This window comes from Staurois parvus, unplaced genomic scaffold, assembly GCF_062004578.1.
Source record: "Staurois parvus isolate SC_StPar_1 unplaced genomic scaffold, SC_StPar_1.0 ptg000446l, whole genome shotgun sequence".
In the NCBI taxonomy this organism is placed as follows: Eukaryota; Metazoa; Chordata; class Amphibia; order Anura; family Ranidae; genus Staurois; species Staurois parvus.
In genome coordinates, this window is record NW_028318242.1 from 216,710 (window position 1) to 239,111 (window position 22,402).

Sequence of the window (22,402 nt, forward strand, 5' to 3'; positions counted from 1 at the left end):
AAAAAATCTTAAAAAAAAATCTTAAAAAATCAAAAATTATAATTTTTTTTTTGTACTGTAACCAGTGTCCCTGATCACCGCCATGCCGAACGCTGTACTGCACTGGTGACAGTATGTAAAAAAAAACAGTGAAAAACATTTTTTTTATTTCTTCATTTCTGAAAAATTATGACAAAAAAATTACAACTTCAAAAAACTCGCCATGCCTGTTATGAAATACGTCGGACTGTCTACTTTGCATAAAGGGGTCATTTTGTTCTGACATTCATAACCTCAAGAAATTAGATTGGCTGTCAGTACTTCAGGATTGATCAATATTCAGATCTATCCCATAGTTTGTGAACTCTATAACTTTCCTACAGACTAAATAATAAATACTAATTTGGGTTATTTTCACCAAAGACATGTAGTAGAATACATTTTGGCCTAAATTTATGAACAATTATTTATTTGCAATCTTTTGTAACAGAAACAAAAGAAAAACTTTTTTTTTCTTCAAAATTTCTTGTCTTTTTTTGGTTAATTTAGCAAAAAATAAAAACCCCAACGGTGATTAAATACCACCAAAAGAAAGCTCTAGTTGTGTGGAGAAAATGATAAAATTTTAGTTTGGGTACAATGTTGTATGACCGCGCAATTTTCATTTAAAGTGTGAGCGCTGAAAATTGGCCTGGGCAGGAAGGGGGTAAAAGTGCCCTGTATGGAAGTGGTTAAGGCTGTATACCACCCAGGGAGGAGAATCCGTAAACGGCATATCTCATCCATCCCATCCCGAGAAGAGGACCTCTGGCTATATTGTTCACATGCGTATTTAACCACCTGCCGCCCACCATATAGTAATATAGTATAGCAAGGTGGTTCTCTCGTTCTGGAAGGACGTCATATGACGTCCTCCCATTCTCACCGCGCATGCGCGGCTCAGGAAGCACGCATCTGGTGAGCGCATATTGTTACTACACTTCTGGCACATCACTGAAGTTTGAAGTTACTATCAGCCTTTTACCCAGCACTTTACCACATACTGTCACTTTAACTTTGATATCTTTATTTATCCTTTTAAGTGTCAATATTTAATATTTTAGCACTGCTCCTTTTATTATCTATAAAGATAAATATGCCAATAACAGCCTTCACAGCAGTGTCAATGGCTGGGGTCAGGTGACAACTCTCAAAGAAATAGCCGAATAATATCAGGTATGGCATTTTAAACAGAATTACATTGGTCTAGCTTGGACCAATATATTGATGTATATACCATACCTGTGGGATTCCTCTAGAAGCTAGAAATCCCTGTAGTAGATATTGGAACTCCAGGGATCTCCACTTGCTTTTGGGCCCCACGCTAAACGGCTGCCCTGCTGTGTTGGGAACACAGGGGCTCTGTCGCTGGGCTCAAGAGCCATTCAGAGAATGCTTCTCCTTTTCTAAATGTGTTCAGATTGCAGCGGGCCAGCCGCTCGGCATGGGACTCGGAAACAAGTGGAGATCACTGAAGTACCAATGTCTTCTACAGTGATTTACAGCTTTTAGAGGGATCTCACAGGTATGGTATATGCAGAGTTATATTTATCTAAGCTGGACCAATGTAATAAGGTACAAATACCCATACCTGGAATTCTGCATTAAAGGGGCACTTTAAACTTTTTTTTTTTTTTACACTGTCCCTTTAAAAGATTTTTTTGTATTCACTTTTATTCCTACCACAAGGAATGCATGCATCCCTTGTGATAGAAATAAGCAGTGACAGGTCCTCTTTATGGAGAGAGAAGGGGTCAATAAGACCCCACATCTCTCCTCTACAATGTAAATCATTCCATCAAAAAAGCATTGATCTAGTGCATAAAAAAAAAACAACAAACAAAAAAACAATGGCCTTGTTTACAAGGTGCTAAAACCGGAAGTGATGTCACTCCGGTCCTCCAACGGCATAGAGATGAGTGAAGGCCATCTTTCCTTCGCTTACCTCTATGCCCAGCGCCAGGATCGTTGCATGGTTTCTCAGGTAAGGCTGAGAACCACCGGGCGGCGGAGGGCGGGGTTATTTTCAGCACCTGTATTGGTGCTTATTATAATATCAGCCAAAGGCCGATAGTGGTGTTTTCGGTCAAAACGTTTCAGCCACTAAAATTTTGGTGCATCCCTAATTATTACTAAGAAAATGAAGGGAAATCCAACATTTTCAAGTTGACCCCAATAAAAGAGGCAAGGGTAGATCATCCAATGGGGTTCCTGTTCCAGGGATGTCTAAGAGGAATTTCCCTCACTTTTAATGATTTTCTCTGTCCTGTTGAGTCTCTGGGACAAGGTAAATTCCCCAATGGTACACAGACCTACTCTGTGTAATGGTTTTGCACAGAGCAGCCCCGATCCTCCTCTTCTTGGGTCTCCCGCCGATGCTCCTAGCTCCTCCCCCCTGCTGAGTGCCCCCAGAGCAAGCTGCTTGCTCTGGGGACACTTATGCATGCTTGCTCCCAAGCCACCTCTGTGTCTCATAGCTCAGCCCCGCCCCACCCCCTCCTCAATGGCTGCGATTGACAGTAGCGGGAACCAATGGCTCACACTGCTGTCGCCGCCAATGAGGAGAGAGACCCGGGACAGCCAAGGCTCTCATGCATATTGCTGCATCAAGATGGGGCTCAGGTAGGTATTGGGGGCTGCTGAACACAGAGGTTGTTTTACCTTCATGCATAGAATGCATGAAAGTAAAAAACCTTGAGCTTTTACAATCACTTTAAGCAATTGTTTGTGATCATTTGTACCTAGATCTACAGTTGTGGCCAAAATTATTCAACCCCCAATGCTGTAAAGGGGTTTAGGGACTATAGTGTACATTTGGAATTGTATTCAGAATCAAATCCTACAAGGACGTTGTAACTACCCAAATGCAACTAAAATGACATCAATTGTTTATGTAATACAGTAGTAAATGGTTCTTATGTGGTTTCTTCATTGCCACAATTATTCAACCCCTTAAAGACTACCACTCTGAAGAACAGAGGTTCATACAGGTGCTTTCCATCAGGTATTGAAAACACCTGTGGATGTCACCGAGCAGCAATCAAGCATAATAAGCACCAATTAGGCAGCTTTAAAATGACTGTGATACTCAGCTCCTTCTAGACATTTACTGGTGTGGTTACAAACATGGTGAAGGCAAGAGAATGGTCCAGGAAGACAAGAGAAGAGGTGATTTCTCTTCACAGGAAGGGCAATGGCTATAAGAAGATTGCAAAGATGTTAAACATACCAAGAGACACCTTAGGAAGCATCATTCGCAAATTCAAGGCAAAGGGCACTGTTGAAACGCTACCTGGTCGTGGCAGAAAGAAGATGCTGACTTCGACTGCTGTGCGCTACCTGAAGCGTAGAGTGGAGAGAAGTCCCCGTGTGACTGCTGAGGAACTGAGAAAAGATTTGTCAGATGTGGGTACAGAAGTTTCAGCCCAGACAATAAGACGCACACTGCGTAATGAAGGCCTCCGTGCCAGAACTCCCAGGCGTACCCCCTTGCTGTCTCCAAAGAATAAGAAGAGTCGACTGCAGTATGCCAAAAGCCATGTGGACAAACCACAAAAGTTGTGGGATAGTGTTCTGTGGACTGATGAAACAAAATTAGAACTGTTTGGGCCCATGGATCAACGCTATGTTTGGAGGAGGAAGAACAAGGCCTATGATGAAAAGAACACCTTGCCTACTGTGAAGCATGGTGGAGGGTCAATCATGCTTTGGGGCTGTTTTGCTTCTGCAGGTACAGGGAAGCTTCAGCGTGTGCAAGGTACCATGAATTCTCTTCAGTACCAGGAGATATTGGATGGAAACGTGATGCAGTCCGTCACACACCTGAGGCTTGGGAGACGTTGGACCTTTCAACAGGACAATGATCCCAAGCATACCTCCAAGTCCACTAGAGCATGGTTGCAGAGGAAAGGCTGGAACATTTTGGAGTGGCCATCGCAGTCACCAGACTTAAATCCGATTGAGAACCTCTGGTGGGACTTAAAGAAAGCAGTTGCAGTGCGCAAGCCTAAGAATGTGACTGAACTGGAGGCCTTTGCCCATGAAGAATGGGCGAAGATACCCGTAGATCGCTGCAAGACACTTGTGTCAAGCTATGCTTCACGTTTAAAAGCTGTTATAACTGTAAAAGGATGCTGTACTAAGTACTAAGATTGAATGTCACTTGGGGGTTGAATAAAACTGATAATGCTGTGAGCACAGAAAAGACATTTGTGGTTATTTCATTATAACTGTTATGTTATATTTGTCTGACCTACAAGTGCCTCTTTAATGTAAATGTAAGCAAGATGACTGAATGATCAAAAGCAATGTCAAACTGGCCAAAACACTCAATTTCAGTGGGGGTTGAATAATTTTGGCCACAACTGTATTACATGCAGGACCACTGTTATGTCTTCTGCTCTTCTCAGGTACATACCTATTTGCTGTGACAGCATGCTGGCTCTCTCGAGTCTCAGAACAGGAGTTCTCAGTCGCCACGTAACAAGTGCTCAATAGATGGTTGCAGAGTACACTGGGTGTTGTAGCCACGTAGGATTCACTACTGAATATTTGATGTACATCAAGGAGTACGTCTTCATCTAGAAAAAAAATAAAAAGGATGTGATTTTTCTGGCAATAACTTGCATACCTTTACTAGTAACATTGTATTTTATTAAGTATTTGATTGGTGCATTTATTTCCCAAATCCACAGCCTGACATACGAAGCAGTATACGGAGTACATAATGCAGGTTACAGCACAGCTGTCCACCCCACCACTGACAGGAAGGAGGAACCCTCCCTGAACGAGCTATAGAGAGATATTACTACTAGAGCTGTCCTTCTATAAGGGGAATGGACAGTGTAGTCACAGCTCAGACTCCTGGTTAAAGCCTAGCTCCAGGAAAACAGCTAAATACTAGTGGTGCACCGAAATGAAAATTCTGGTACCGAAAATTCAAAATGCACATGGCCAAAAACCAAAACCGAGATGCGCAGTTTTTAAAAATAAATATAGATTTTTTGGAAAAAAATACACTTTGATTAAAAAAAAAAACCCCAAAAAAACAATATGAACCCCAATTTTTTGTTAAAATATGAAAGAGGATGTTACGACGAGAAACTATATAACCAACATGTCACGCTTTAAAATTGCATACGCTCGTGGAATGGCGTGAAACTGCAGTACTTAAGAATCTCCATGGGTGATGCTTTAAAAATGTCTACAGGTTAGCAGTGTAAAGTTACAGAGGAGGTCTAGTGCGAGAATTATTGCTCTGACGTACGTGGCGATACCTCACGTGTGTGGTTTGAACACCATTTACATATGTGGCCATGGCCTACATACGCGTTCACCAATTTGTTCGAGCACGGGGGGAAGGGGGCAAATTAAACTCTTTTTTTTTTAATTTAATTTTTTGGATTTTTTTTTTGACCTGTCCCTTAAATATGTTTTTTAATCACTTTTATTCTTATCACAAGAAATGCAGGCATCCCTTGTGATAGAAATAATTAGTGACAGGTCCTCTTTATGAAGAGATATGGGGTCAATAAGACCCCACATCTCTCCTATGCAATGGTTTCCCATGGGACACGTTCACATCTGCGTGTTTTTCAGCCGCTGCGTGTTTGGAAACGATCACGGATTGTTCTTTTGTTAAACACAACACGGTGCATTTTTAGGTCAATAGACTTCAATAGACACACTGCAGATACGTATAAAGTGCATTTTTTAATCTGCCTAAACAGCAAAAAGCATTAAGAAAAAACAAAACAAAAAAAAATGCATCAAAAAACGTGTGAAAAATGAGTGAACAAAAATGCAAAATGCACTGCAAGAAGCAATGCAAAAACATATGAAAAGCAAACTGCACAAGTGTGAGCCAGGCCCAAAGGAGCAATAGTAGACTGATCAGGTCATCTCTCTGCTCTCTAATACTGAGAGCACATGCTGATGCAGAACACCTGATCAGCCTATAGTGCTGTCCCTCTCTCTTCCAGTCTAAATGCTGCTGGACAGGAAATTCTAAAATCAATACCAAGCTAAAATCAGCCATTTACATTAGCTGCAGTACAAATACAGAAAAGTGTATCCAGGGAGCGTGCTCCAATGTGCGCCCCCAGCTGGAAGACTGAGCGCTCACCACCAGCTCCAGCTTACTGCATTTTTGCTCCTGATCAGTGTGAAAGCAGCCTTAGAGGTGGCCCCTGTGAGGTAAAAGAGGTACGTTGGATTTTTCCTCCATGCTGTGATGTGAGGAGCACATTTGCTGTCATGACATCCCAGATCTCCTGCAGAGGCCTTCACGCTTACAAGCCTTTCTAGGTTTCCTTTCTTCACACCCCATGTGACCAGCGACATCCCCGGGGTTGGCCAATCACTAAAGCCATATTAAACTCTGCTCTAGAAATGTTTCTAGCCAGCCCCCTGCAGGTTTCTGCCATAATGTTCTGCTATGCCCCCCACACTAGCACATTATGACAGACTTACCCGTCACAGGAAGCCCTCCAGCTCCGCGCTCTCACCGCTCCCATCTTCCCCTTCCTTCCAGTTCCTGTCTGTTCAGCCGCTTGGTTGGCCGCTGTGTGATGACGTCACTCCTGCACATGCATCTGCGAGTCACACCATCACCACATGTGCAAAGAAAGAAACGGTGCTCCAACCTACACTCCTGTATAGTGCTGGGGCCACATCCTCAGCCAAACATGCGTCCACCACAGAAGGATCGCCATCACACAGGAGCCGTCCTTCTAATCTTCTTTATGGCAGATCCCTCCGGAGTCCAGCCTTACACACACACAATGGAATCCTAATGTCACAAATAAAGCCCACCAGGGCTGAGCCGCATTCGGAAGGCTGGACTCCTGTGGAATTTGCAATAAAGAAGATTTTAGGAGCAGCTCCGGAGTGATGATAGCGATCCTTCTGTGGTGGAGTGGCATCACCACGGCACACAGCAGGAGCTGTACATGTATGCTGAGCTGTGCGACTCCGTGTACATGCCAGATGACAGGCAGGGGAACATTGATGACAGAGGACACCGAGAGCATCTTCTCCGTCATAACATCCGGCCTGGAAGCTTTTTTCCTAACAAATGCCACTTTATACTTCACAGAGCAGCTCCTCATATTCTATGCAGTGCTGGACTGGAAGTGTGTTACTGGCAGGATCAGCCGCTGAAAAGGAGGAAAAAAGCCAACATGAAATGGAAGGCTGCTTTCACACTGCAGCACTTCCAAAACGCACCACGCATTTGTAAAAACGCACAGTGCGTGTTCTATGCATTGCGTTACAGCGCATATTGGTGAATAGCTGCTTGTTAAGGACGTCGCCAGGTACCGGCTATTCATTGGATGTTAGGGACGCCGGCAGGAGCCCGCTTCTTAACAACCAGCCTATTCTTGTCATGTGACCCTAAACACGCAACGTGGGTGCGCTTCTGGCGAGTTTCATATAGACTAAAAGGGAAGATGCATCAAAAATGCAGCACGCAGGACTTTCAGTCAGCAGCTCTGCGATGAGAATCGTCTCATACAGCTTAAAGGGAAATCATTTTTATGCCATTTATCCCGCTGGGAAGCTGCGTTCCAATGCGACAAAAGCCAATCAGTGAGAAGAGGAGCGGCCTGAAAGCAGGGCCAACGCCAGCATAAGGCAGATTAGGCAGCCGCCTGAGGACTCTAGGATGGGGGGCGGTAAAATCCAAATCCCCTGTTACTTGCCGTGAAGGGGGCGGGTCCTGTGCCGGGCTCCCCCTCTCTGTGTCCCTGCTGCACCTCCAGGTCCAGAGCTCTCCGATCGCTCAGCCTCTCACCTCTGTCCGCACTCTGTGTCCGGCTCCTCTCCAGCTCACTCACAGCTCAGGGGCCCCGCACGGCTCCTGCACCCCGCACACACCTCCATTGGTCCTTTCCAGGGGTTGAGTGATGTGATGTGATGGCAGCCCCTTTCTTCCCCCGTACAGGACTGACAGCCTGGGAGGATGACACCTAGACAGACGGGGGAGGGGCAGGGTTCAGCTGGCTCCGGGCTGTAGACTGTGGAGCCTGCATACTGTTATACAGTGGGAGGCAGCCATTGAAAGTCCTGGCAGGGACCCAGAGTCCAGTCCTCCCCGGCACTTCTATTCCAGATATTCTACAATCTGGAAGACACATATTGTCATCTAAACATGAACTGGGGAGAAATCAGCTTCTGCAATACAAATCTATGGAAATCCTGATATGCCAGAGCTGCAAGCAAAGCATCCCATGTACTGGGCCAAACACCACCATTGTGAATGGGCTCCCCTCTCCTGCTGCACTACGCAAAGTCTCACCCCTACCGCTGCACTATACAGAGTCTCACTCCTCCCGCTGCACAATATAGATGGGGGCAGATGAGGCAACATGAGGGGGATGGGGGCAGATGAGGCAACATGGGGGGATGGGGGCAGATGAGGCAACATGGGGGGGATGGGGGCAGATGAGGCAACATGGGGGGGATGGGGGCAGATGAGGCAGCAAGGGGGGGGGGGAAGGAGGCAGATGAGGCAACATGGGGGGGATGGAGGCAGATGAGGCAACATGGGGGGGGATGGAGGCAGATGAGGCAACATGGGGGGGGGGTGGAGGCAGATGAGGCATAATGGGGGGGGGATAAAGGCAGATGAGGCAACATGGGGGGGGTGGAGGCAGATGAGGAAACATGGGGGGGATGGGGGCAGATGAGGCAACATGAGGGGGATGGGGGTAGATTAGGCAACATGGGGGGGATGGGGGTAGATGAGGCAACATGGGGGGGATGGGGGAAGATGAGGCAACATGGGGGGGATGGAGGCAGATGAGGCAACATGGGGGGGTGGGGGCAGATGAGGCAACATGGGGGGGATGGAGGCAGATGAGGCAACATGGGGGGGGGTGGGGGCAGATGAGGCAACATGGGGGGGGGATGGGGGCAGATGAGGCAACATGGGGGGGTGGGGGCAGATGAGGCAACATGGGGGGGTGGGGGCAGATGAGGCAACATGGGGAGGGGGATGGGGGCAGATGAGGCAACATGGGGGGGGGCAGATGAGGCAACATGGAGGGGGGGATGGGGGCAGATGAGGCAACATGGAGGGGGGGATGGGGGCAGATGAGGCAACATGGGGGGGGATGGGGGCAGATGAGGCAACATGGGGGGGGTGGGGGCAGATGAGGCAACATGAGGGGGATGGGGGGAGATGAGGCAACATGGGGGGCATGGGGGAAGATGAGGCAACATGGGGGGGGGGATGGAGGCAGATGAGGCAACATGGGGGGGATGGAGGCAGATGAGGCAACATGGGGGGATGGAGGCAGATGAGGCAACATGGGGGGGTGGGGGCAGATGAGGCAACATGGGGGGGGTGGGGGCAGATGAGGCAACATGGGGGGGTGGGGGCAGATGAGGCAACATGGGGGGGTGGGGGCAGATGAGGCAACATGGGGGGGATGGGGGCAGATGAGGCAACATGGGGGGGATGGAGGCAGATGAGGCAACATGGGGGGGATGGAGGCAGATGGGGCAACATGGGGGGGGTGGAGGCAGATGAGGCAACATGGGGGCAGACGAGGCAACTTGGAGGGGATGGGGGCAGATTTGATAACATGGGGGAATTGGGGCAGATGAGGCAACATGGGGGCAGATGAGGCTACATGGGGGGGTGGAGGCAGATGGGGCAACATGGACGGGCAGATGAGGCAACTTGGAGGGGATGGGGGCAGATTTGATAACATGGTGGAATTGGGGCAGATGAGATAACATGGGGGGGGGCAGATGAGGGAACACTGAGGGGTGGATCGAGGCAAATGAGGGAACACTGAGGGGTGGATCGGGGCAGCTGAGGGAACACTGAGGGGTGGATCGGGGCAGATGAGGGAACACTGAGGGGTGGATCGAGGCAGATGAGGGAACACTGAGGGGTGGATCGGGGCAGATGAGGGAACACTGAGGGTGGATAGGGGCAGATGAGGGAACACTGAGGGGTGGATCGGGGCAGATGAGGGAACACTGAGGGGTGGATCGGGGCAGATGAGGGAACACTTCTGGGTGGATCGGGGCAGCTGAGGGAACACTGAGGGGTGGATCGGGGCAGATGAGGGAACACTGAGGGGTGGATCGGGGCAGATGAGGGAACACTGAGGGGTGGATCGGGGCAGATGAGGGAACACTGAGGGGTGGATCGGGGCAGCTGAGGGAACACTGAGGGGTGGATCGGGGCAGATGAGGGAACACTGGGGGGATGGGGGAGTCCCAGCTATGTTTGTACATCACCCCCCTACCTTCTCCACACATCATCCCCTCTATATCAGCCTTTCTATACAGATAACCCCCGCCCCGCGCTCCTGCCCTCTGCCACCCTCACCTCTGCTCTCCCCGATGCCCATCATCCCCGCACATCAGACTGTTCCTTTATCAGCTCCTCCTCCAACAATAAAATGGCCGCCGGAGGAAAGAAAGCCATTTTCTATGGTTGCCATGGAGATAATTGGGAAAGGGAGACATCTTTGGCAAGGAGCAGTATTACCGCTATGGAGGACTAACCCTGCCATCTTGTGGCACTTTTTAAAAATTACCATTAAAATGACCACAGTACTGTATCATTAGAGATAAAATCTATAAAATGATATCAAATTTATTTGGTTACAGTGTTTCATGAACGACATATTGCCAGTCAAAGCATGTTCTCTCCTGCTATTCACAGCGATCATCCTCATTTTTATTCAAATACATTGCTATTATCATTATACATTTATTGTTTATATTATTAATATTAATATTACATATTTCCAGCTATTTCAGGTAATCCGGCACCAATCACCATCAGGATGCCGTGACCTTTCGCAGATCCCGTGAAAGGCCATCACGTCAGGACGACGGAGGGTCACCAGTCGCCCACAGGACAAGGTCCAGAATGCGGTGGCGTCAGAGACAGGAGGACGCAGCCACCAACCGGAGCCGCTCTCCCAGAGACCGCAACAGGGCTGCAGATCAACACTCAGCACCACAGGGACCACTGGCCATGGAGCAGCACGACGAGAGGCAGGTAAGTTGTCCCATTTGCTTGGCAGATTATCAAGATGGAGGCGCAACTACCAACCTGCACTGCACTCACGAATTCCACACCGACTGCATCCAGCGATGGCTTCAGGAGAGCGACACTTGTCCCATCTGCCGAACAGCTATTTCTGACCGGGGACTCCATCGTGAAGGCCCAGAGGTTGAAGGCTTTAGATTTAGCATCGTGATCGATGAAAACGGTATCGCCCACTTCTATTATAATATAGCTTTTCTAATATAACACCTCTTTCTACAGATTATTATTGTCATTGTTTATATTATATTATATTATATTACTATTATTATTAATATATATATATATATATATATATATATATATATATATATATATGTAGCTATTTTCTGCGTTTAGAAGTTTTAAAATAATATTATACTGTCATTGTGTATATTATTATTATTATTAATATTATTATAAAAAAACAAACAAAAAAAACAAAAAAAAAAACAAAACAAAAAAAAAACAAAAAACCTGTTATTGGGTAAATTTTTTATTATTGTTAATTATTATTATTATTAGTAGTAGTAGAATTATTATTAATATAAAATTGAAAAAAAAATTACTATACTTTTATTGTTTATAGTACTACTGTTAATAGTATATTTTTTAGCTGTTTTCTGCTTTTAAAGAATATAGTATTTGATGCTTTAAAGGGATGCTTCAGGGGTCTCCAAACTTTCTAAACAAAGGGCCAGTTTACTGTCCTTCAGACTTTGGGGGGGGGGGGCAGACTGTGGCCAGTGGAAGTAGAAATTGTCCTGGTGTCAGTGGGAGTAAACAATGCTTGTTTTTAGTATTAGGGGAAGAAAAGAAAAGCACGCCGTCGTTGGTGTCAGTGGGAGGAATAGTATCCTATGCTTGGTAATAGTGAAAGCAATAGTGCTCCATAGTTGGTGTCAGTGGGAACAATAGTGTCCCATCATTGCTGTCAGTGGGAGGAATAGTGTCCTATGCTTGGAAATAGTGAGAGGAATAGCGTACCATCATTGGTGTCAGTTTGAGGAATAGTGCCCCATCATTGGTGTCAGTGGGAAGAATAGTACCCCATCATTGGTGTCAGTTGGAGAAATAGTGCCCCATCGTTGGTGTCAGTGAGAGGAATAGTGTCCCATCATTGGTGTCAGTGGGAGGAATAGTGCCCTATCTTGGCACCAGTGGAACAAATAGTGCTCCATCATTGGTGTCAGTGGGAGAAATATTGTCCCATCACTGGTGTCAGTGGGAGAAATTGTGCCCCATCACTGGTGTCAGTGGGAGAAATAGTGTCCTATGCTTGGTAATAGTGGGAGGAATAGTGTACCATCGTTGGTGTCAGTGGGAGGAATAGGACCCCATCATTGGTGTCAATAGTTGAAATAGTGCCTCATTGTTGATGTCAGTAGCAGGAATTATGCCTCATTGTTGGTGTCAGTAGGAGATATAGTGTCTTGTATCTGTGACAGAAGAAGTGCCCCAAGGGCCGGATAAAGGCGAGCAAAGGGCCGCATCCGGCCCCCAGGCAATAGTTTGGAGACCACTGCTTCAAATAACAAAAACAAATCTATATATATTATATATAGATCTAGAAAATGTATAAATGTATTACATGTCTGAAATGTAAATATATAAATGTAAATCTAATATCTTGCTCCATTAGTTTCTTCCCTAGCTAGGAACACAGGACCGGAAAGTGACAATTTACACGTTGCTTCCGGGTCATAAACAGGAAAGGAACATCAGAAAACGTTTTCTTTTTCCATCACATGGGGACAAAACGTTCCCTGTGTGATACATTTTTTGATGACAGGTTCTTTTTATTGAGACATCAGGGGTCTAAAGAACCTCTGATGATATACGTCTTTACTCCAAAATGATTGTTAACTGCCTCACACCTCTTCTTGCAGACCTCATACACCTTGACCAGGTTGCATTCACGCCAGGCCGGGAAGCCAGTGATAACAGCTTGAAAACCAAATCCTTAATCGGATATGCTGAAAAACGCAGTATACAGGCTTCCCTCATATTGGGGCATGCTGAAAGGCATTGGACTGTGTCCACTGGGACATTCTTCGGGCTACCCTTCATCATTTGCAACCCAACATTCTCCATAAAATTCTAGCTTTATATACTAATCCTTCTGCAAGAATACGCTCTAATAGACTTCTGTCAGATCCAATTCTAATTCGCCATGGATGCCCTCTTTCTCATATTCTGACCATGAACCACCTTGCCATTGCTCTCCGTAATAACCCAGATATCAAGGGTATTGAGGTGGGCTCCCATCACTATAAACTACCCCTCTATGCAGATGGCCTTCTTTTTTATATCTCTTCCCCGCTTACTTCTCTCCCTTCGCTTATGAGGGAATTTGCAGACTTCGGACTCATGAGTCATTTTGTGATCAAACAGAGGCTCTTTACATCTCCTTATCCTCCCTGGAGAGCTCCACATTTCATTCTAATTCCCCTTTAAGTGGCAACACCAAACAGCTACATATTTAGGAGTTTATATCCCTACTACTCTTTCTAATCTATCGGATCTAAACTACACACCCCTCATCCGCACCTGTCTTAAATCTCACGGTAAGCCTACTATTTCTGGGTTTGGCCAAATGAATGTCATTAAGATGGACATGTTGCCCAAACTACTATATAAACCTTTACCAACCCTTCAGGATTCTCACCTCATATTTACACGCTTTTACGTAACTACATCTGCCAACACAAAAAATCCAGGATTCATCTCTCCACGCTCACGAGGTGGCGTGACTCTACTCAACATACTCTTGTACCATCATGCATCCTCTTTCCTCAGATTTCTTGATTGGTACTATAACCGAGACTCTAAATGAAGGATGGTCCTGGAAAGTGACCTGCTCGATTCTGACATCACTTCCTTGCTATGGACCAAACTAAAAGACAGACCATATACAGATGCCTTGCCACTTCTGGTGATTTCTATACTCTGCATGTGGGATTGTTATGAGGGAAAGGTCTAATCATGACCAGACCCAGCCCACTATCTCCCCTTTTTGAAATGATTGTGTTTCTTCCCACTCTTCAGCAATCTCAATTTCTTCCCCTGGAAAAAGGAAGATAAACCGATGCTTTGTCCTACCCTGTGGAATGATACATTGATTCCACTATCACAACTGTTAGGGTTCTGTCATAACCAAGCTAGGGCTTGGCTGGAATATTCCCAACTCCAACATTATCTTGCCACGAAGATGCCTACTACTGGCCTCATCGGATCACTCACTGACTTCAAGTGCTTGCTTTCCCAGATTGCCAGGCTGGAGCACCCCTTGTCTCGCATATACCAAGTCTTGCTGAAAGCTCTCCCTACCGTACGCCCCACCGTTTATTGCCAAATGGGAGCAGGAGCTTTTGGCAATAAAACTCTGAGTGGGACAAAATACTAACGTTTACTTAGAAGACTTCCATATCTTCTAGAGCACAGGTACATACCTCCTCTCTAGGTGGGATCGTTGCCCCACTACTCTGCACAAATTTAACCCAGCCATTCCAACCTGTTGGAGATGTGTGTAGTCCCCAGGCACCATGACTCATATTTGGAGCTCTTGTCCACTCAGAACTCCTTTCAGGGACAAAATACTTTTCTTCTACTATGACTTTGTTGAGGACAGAATCACCAATCCTATGCTTATTACTCTACTATCAATAGTGCATAGATCCTATAAACAAAATGAAAGCAACTTCTTCAACACTTCTTAACCTCTGCACATACTGTGATCACCAGGGCGTGGGGTAAACCACAGCCCCTGTCCTTTGTGGAGTGGGCCTGTGTGATGGACTCTATTTGCCATTTAGATAAACTGATCTGCTGGGAAACAGAGAAAATGGACAATTACACTCTGACCTAGTCAATCTGGAATCGCTTCCGACATTCCTCTAAATTTGCCTTTTACCTCTGATCTCCCTGTAATATTACTTGTTATCCTCTCTTGAATACCCACCTTCACTTCTCCTCAAAGTGCTTGGGTCATACCCCTTACCCCCATTTTACCTTTCCCTTCCCCTTTTTATTTTTTATTTTCCTACCCATGTTTACTGGCTACTATACTCCTATTAAAAATTCCACATTCTTGTCCGGTTATAATCATTTTATGGGGTGTGGAACCTGGAAATCCAGTGAAAAAGAAGCCAAAATCGCTGGTGGGGACACCACTGCACAGAAGAGTATAACATGTTTATTACCGTATTTTTTGCGCCGTAAGACGCTCTTTTCCCCCAAAAAAATGGGGGGAAATGTCTGCATCTTATGGAGCGAATATGGAGCGGCCCACTGCGCATGCGCGAGAAGCGCTGCGCTTTGTGAATGGACCCGTAGTCTTCAGGGACCTGTCCCGTGTCCCAGAAGACTAAGGGGAGGGAGGACAACTTCCGCTTCCAATCACCTACGCGATCGCAGCGGAAGTGGGAGCGGGTACCTGTCAAATTCGGGTACCTGCCCCCCCCCAAAGGTCTGGAGTCTCTGGTCTTCACCTGTACTATGTTCACAGTCTCTGGTCATATCCTTTTATATGTCTGCAGTCTCTGATCATCTCCTGTACTATGTCTGCAGTCTCTGGTCATCTCCTGTAGTATATCCGCAGTCTGGTCATATCCTTTAATATGTCTGCAGTCTCTGGCCATCTCCTGTAGTACATCCGCAGTCTCTGGTCATCTCCTGTACTATGTCCGCAGTCTCTGGTCATCTCCTGTACTATGTCCGCAGTCTCTGGTCATCTCTTGTACTATGTCCGCAGTCTCTGGTCATCTCTTGTACTATGTCCGCAGTCTCTGGTCATCTCCTGTACTATGTCCGCAGTCTCTGGCCATCTCCTGTACTATGTCCGCAGTCTCTGGTCATCTCCTGTACTATGTCCGCAGTCTCCGGTCATCTCTTGTACTATGTCCGTAGTCTCCGGTCATCTCCTTAACTAAGTCCGCAGTCTCTGGTCAGCTCTTGTACTATAACTGCAGTCTCTGGTCATCTCCTGTACTATGTCCGCAGTCTCTGGTCATCTCCTGTAGTACATCTTCAGTCTCTGGTCATTTCCTGTACTATATCCGCAGTCTCTGGTCATTTCCTGTACTATGTCCGCAGTCTCTGGTCATTTCCTATACTATGTCCGTAGTCTCTGGAAATTTCCTGTACTATGTCCGCAGTCTCTGGTCATCTCCTGTACTATGTCCGCAGTCTCTGGTCATCTCCTGTAGTACGTCCGCAGTCTCTGCTCATTTCCTGTACTATGTCCGCAGTCTCTGGTCATTTCCTGTACTATGTCTGAAGTCTCTGGTTATCTCCTGTACTGTGTCTGCAGTCTCTAGTCATCTCCTGTAGTACATCCGCAGTCTCTGGTCATTTCCTGTACTATGTCTGCAGTCCATTGGTTCAGAATATTTTTTTCTTGTTTTCTCCTCTAAAACCTAGGTGTGTCTTATGGTCAGGTGCATCTTATGGAGCGAAAAATATGGTACTTTAATAAAAAAAAAAAGCTTTACAACTGCGCTAACAGGAAAGAGATAAACAAAAATCCATTTGCTTATCTCCTTCCCCAATTCTCTACCCGGTGGCACTCACAATACACGTCCTGTGTTCGCTGATAGAAAACATCTTGGGAAACACATTTTTTTTGATGAAATATCGGGATCTAAAAGACCCCTGATGTCTCACCTGCACTTCAGTGAAACTAATAGAGTGTAGATCACACTCTATTCGTTTCTTCACCAGAAATTTGGAAAGGACCTGGTTCTGAACCTGTGACCTCTGCTGTATCTGGCCATTTCATGTGTTGCTGTGCCACCTGAAATGCTGGACAGCTTCTTCTCTGATCCCTATGGATAACCTTGCCTTGTATGTGGTTTCTGAGGGACTACACTTCTGCTTCATCCCAAATGGAAACCATTTGTTATAAACCTTTGCTTTGTTCCTCAACTATGCTTTCACTTAATCCCAACTGGCAGCTACTTGTTACTGACCACTGGCATTATTTCTGACTGCGTTTCTGCTTGATCCCTACCTGCTACATCTGCTAATGGGCTCTGGCTTAATCACCTCCTGATAGAGTGCTATTGTGGACCGCAAGCTGGTACTAGTATGCAGCAGATTCCATCTCTGCCATCAGGAGCTTTGGTGAATACCAGTTAGTATTTACACCCTGCGCCTTGGATGAGCCCGCATCATCCGCCAGGATGACCTGCTTGTTTATTTATGCTGCTGGTCAGTGGGAAACTTTCTAACTCTAACGCTATAGGTCTGACCGCAGACCAAGACTCATTCGCTGATCCTACTTCCCTGGCCGCTTCTGTCATGCCGATCCCGGGTTTGCCAATGGGCACATGGAGTCCAGAAAAAATAAAGACGGTGCATGGGGGGAACCGACACTTTTTGGGGCACTTGGAAGTGATCTAGCAAAAGTGCTTGGGTGTAACTTAAATTTTTTCCCCATCACATAGGGGACAAAAACTCCTTTATGTGATGTATTTTTGGAGACAGGTTCTCTTTAATGAGACATCAAGGCATAAAAGACCCCTGGGGTCTCACCTGGCCCCCAATAAAGCTAATAGAGTTTGAATTCTATACTGACTGGGGAAAAGGACACCAGCACTCAGAAGTAACTTTTATATGTCCTTTCTGAGTCATTAATAGGGAGGAGAGATCAGCAAATGGACATTTACAGATCTTCCTCCTCTCTACCCACTGGCATACGCTATGATGGTGCCAGGTTGCCAATATGCACAGAGCCAGGAAATACAGATGTCACATGGCGCAGAAGGTGAATTTAGGGTTAGTTCACCTTTTGCTCAAAATTTACATAAGTTCACTGTTGGATTTTTAGACACATATAATACTTCTAATGTCTTGAGGCGATTATGAATGAAAGAGCCATTGAAATAAAAAATGAAGTGTGATTTTATTCTATCACAGAATGGTGTAAAATAAACAATATAAAGCGTATTATGAACAGTTCCATGTAGATAAAACTACTGTAGTAATAACAAGCAACCGTTTAAAGATAAAGTCACCATTATCTGTCATGGCTGTCCTTGCCATGTGCGATTCTCCATGTCCTTGTCCAACACAGAGTCCGAGAAAGAAGAAGCCGGACGTGACGTTAATGATGATCTCTTGTCTTGCAGCACCTGTTCCAGCATCTCAGAAAGTTCTTATGAACAGCCATGTGTGTGTGTGTTATGTATGAAAGAGTGTCGTGTTAGCGTGTAAGTGTGAGCGAGTTCCTTCTTGTCCATTGTCTCATGGTCTTTTATGAGGCAAATGTACGTCATAGTTAGTGATCTTAATACCTTCTATGGAAATTATCACTGCTTAGCAAAGCCATTTCATATAAGGAAGGGATGCTATACATATGATGTTTGATGGACAGGAACATATGTATGCTGATGTAAATAATATTATAACCCTCAGCTATATATTTAAAGAATAGTATAGCTTAAGAACATATCAATGTATAATCACTAAACTATATATGTATCAATGTTAGAAACGTATACTAAATACACACAGATACTATTAAAATACGTAATGTAATGAGTCCTCCTAATAACCTTGAAATATAACTTACTCATATTCACTATCTCAGCTTAACTTGTATATCTTTTGGTCTCAGCTATAATTGAAGAATAGTAATACTACCATTTGTCAAAAGACCATTTACACATATTAATATTAATTATGACTAATCATAAAAACCAAATATTTTGCAAGCTTGCCATCAATATAAGTGCCGAATCATAATTTAGATTTAACATTCACTTTTTACTTTAAAAAAAAAAGCACATATTTTTACATACATTTAATATGTTTTTCATTCTTTTATCTTCGTTTTTTCTATTTAACATCTAAAAAAAAAAAAGGAGCATGATTGGCCATCTATTAGGTAAGGAGGAGGCCAGAATGTTTTCTTTTTAACAACTTGCAAAAAAGAAAAAGGAGCGTGATTGGCCGGCTATTTGGGGAGGAGGAGGCCGGACTTTTTTTTTTTTAACAACTTGCAAAAAAGAAAAAGGAGTGTGATTGGCCGGCTATTTGTTGAAGAGGAGGCTGTAGTTTTTTTTTTAACATCTTGCAAAAAAGAGAAAGGAGCGTGATTGGCCGGCTATTTGGGGAGAAGGGGCCGGATTTTAAATTTTTTTAAACATCTTCCAAAAAGGAAAAAGGAGCGTGATTGGCCAACTATAAGGGGAGGAGGAGGCCAGAATTTTGTTTTTTGGGCCTGTGACGGAAGCGTAGGTAGGAAAGAACACACAAAGAAGATGGTAAACACACAAAGCTTTATTGAACTATGGAAGGCACTCAATCAGGGTAGGAAGGTAGCATCCAGGTACCCAAAAAGGGGAAGAGAGGGGGGAGCCCAAAATAATTGTAATCTGGCTCACGATAGGGTAATCTAGGTAGCGATGGCCCGAGCACTCGGGGGGGGGGGCAGTCCAGGTAGCTACAATACTCCAGACACGCAATTGGGGCAGTCACACGTTAAAGCAGTCCGGGCAAGGGGCACACAATAAGGACAGTTCCACACTCCGCCGCATGCAGCTTGTAGGGGCACTCAGCTTTCCAGGGACAACCAGCGATCGGCAGACAGGGACACTCACGGCACTCAGCTTTCCAGGGTCGACCAGCGATCAGCAGACAGGGACCCTCATGGCACTCAGTGTTCCAGGGACGACCAGCGATCAGCAGACAGGGACCCTCATGACCCTCAGTGTTTCAGGGACGACCAGCGATCAGCAGACAGGGACCCTCACGCCACTCAGCTTTCCAGGGACTACCAGCAATCAGTAGACAGGAACCCTCACGTCACTCAGTGTTCCATTGACGACCAGCGATCAGCAGACAGGGACCCTCACGACACACAGCGTTCCAGGGACGACCAGCGATCAGCAGACAGGGACCCTCACGGCATTCAGCATTCCAGGGACGACCAGCGATCGGCTGACAGGGACAATCACGGCACTCAGCGTTCCAGGGACGACCAGCAATCAGCAGACAGGGACCCTCACCGCACTCAGCGTTCCAGGGATGACCAGCGATCAGCAGACAGGGACCCTCACCGCACTCAGCTTTCCAGGGATGACCAGTGATCGGCAGACAGGGGCCCTCATGGCACTCAGCTTTCCAGCAGGCCTACAGGGACTCAGAGGGAGTCCTGGCTGTGGTGAGAAAGAAGGAAGCCTATGCTCATGTTTACAGTGGGGCCATGTAGAATAAACATAGACACCCTCTACCAGGATGTCAGCTCATATAAAAGAGGCTGAGAGCAGTGAAAATTTTCAGCTTAAAAACAAAACATGAATAGAAAATATAAAGTTCAGCGTCAATTTAAAACCTTGCAAAAAGGGAGCGTGATTGGCCGGCTATAAGGCAGGGAGGAGACTGGATGTTTTTTTTTTTTTAAAACATCTTGCAAAAAAGAAAAAGGAGCATCATTGGCTGGCTATTAGGGGAGGAGGAGGAGGCCAGATTTTTTTTCTTTATAAACATCTTGCAAAAAAGAAAAAGGAGCGTAACTGGCTACAATTGGTTCACCTTTTACTTGAAAAAAAGCACATATTTTCCAATACATTTAATATGATTTTTGTTCTTTTATTTTCTTTTCTTCTATTCAACATCTTACCAAAAAAAGGAGTGTGATTGGCCAGCTATTAGGGGAGGAGGAGGCTGGATTTTTTTTTTTTTTTTTAACATCTTGTAAAAAAGAAAAAGGAGTGTGATTGGCCGGCTATTTAGGGAGGAGGAGGAGGCTGGATTTTTTTTTAACATCTTGCAAAAAAAAAAAAAAACAGCGCTATTTGCTGACTTTAAGTGGCAGAAGAGGCCAGATTGATTAATTTTATCATTTAGGTTTGTTCACAGCATGTTCATTTAGCTGCATCTTACTGCACAACACCATATGTGTGGCAGGATTCTTATTGCAGAAGAGTCATGCAACATGTCTGCAATAAAATACAGCTACATACCTGCTCGCTGTCTTTTCTGGCAACGGAAACTGAGCTGCACATGAGCATCTCAGCCTACATTGCTGACATGGTCACTGTGTGCTGGGATGATGGCCTCCTGCACATGCGCAGGAAGGACACAGCAGATCACTGGGTAAATACAGTTGCCGGGTATCGGCTGCACTTTCCTCACGCTGTCATTGCGTGAGGAATGTAATGCCGATAACAGGCAATTGTCAGAGGACGGATCGGCACTGATTATCAGGGCACTGATGATCAGTGCCTAGCAGTGCCGCCCACCAGTGCCCAGCAGTGCCACCCACTTGTGCCACCCACTTGTGCTCATCAATGCCACCCACCTGTGCCTAGCAGTGCCACCCACCTGTGCCTAGCAGTGCCACCCACCTGTGCCCAGCAGTGCAACCCAGCAGTGCCACCCATCATTGCTGCGAAGTAGTGCCGCCAGTCAGTGCCCAGCAGTGCTGCCAGTCAATGTAATCCATCAGTGCTGCCTATCCATGCCACCTCATCAATGCTCTTCAGTGCTGCCTATCAGTGCAGCCTCATCAACGCAAACTGTTTGCAAAATTTTAGAAGAGAAATCAAGAAAAACTTTTTTTTAAATATTGGCTCTTTTTTTGTTTATAGTACAAAATAAAACATCCAGAGGTGATTAAATACCACCAAAACAAAATGCTACTTGTGTGAAAAAAATTATAAAAATTTCAAATGGGTACAGTGTTGCATGACCGCGCAATTGTCATTCAAAATGCAACAGCGCTGAAAGCTGAAAATTGGCCTGGGCAGGAAGGGATTATAAGTGCCCAGTAGGCAAGTGGTTAAAGTGGTTTTATCTGCATTATTCTGTGTACTATATATCGCACTGAATAGGGGGGTTTCACCAACACAGGCAGTGCTGTCAATGCATACAGGCTTGACAATAAGCAATGGCAATGCTATTCGTTATTCCCCCTGCAACAACTTGATTTTAACCCGCTGTAGTGCAAGCAAGCACAGCCTACATGACAGTGACAACACTGCTCTGAATTCAGCGACACTGCAGCATCCTTGCCATACCATCACAGGAAAGAGCATAGGGTAGATTTCACTGACAGGCTAAACAGGTATTTCTGAGACTTTGCAGGAAAAGTATAGTATATGTCACCCCTCACCTTGTAAAACAACCTACTGAGTTTAAAATAGAAATGAAAGGCAAAACATTTGTACATAGTTATTAAAAAAGGGAAAAAAGAGTGTTTACAATGTGCTTTTTTTGTATTAGTGATCACATAGCACAGCTAGAGAAGTGACCATACTGTGTTCTGGTTAGTGTGGTCAGTCTTTACTAGGAAAGCAGAGGGACTGGCAGGAACACCAGGGA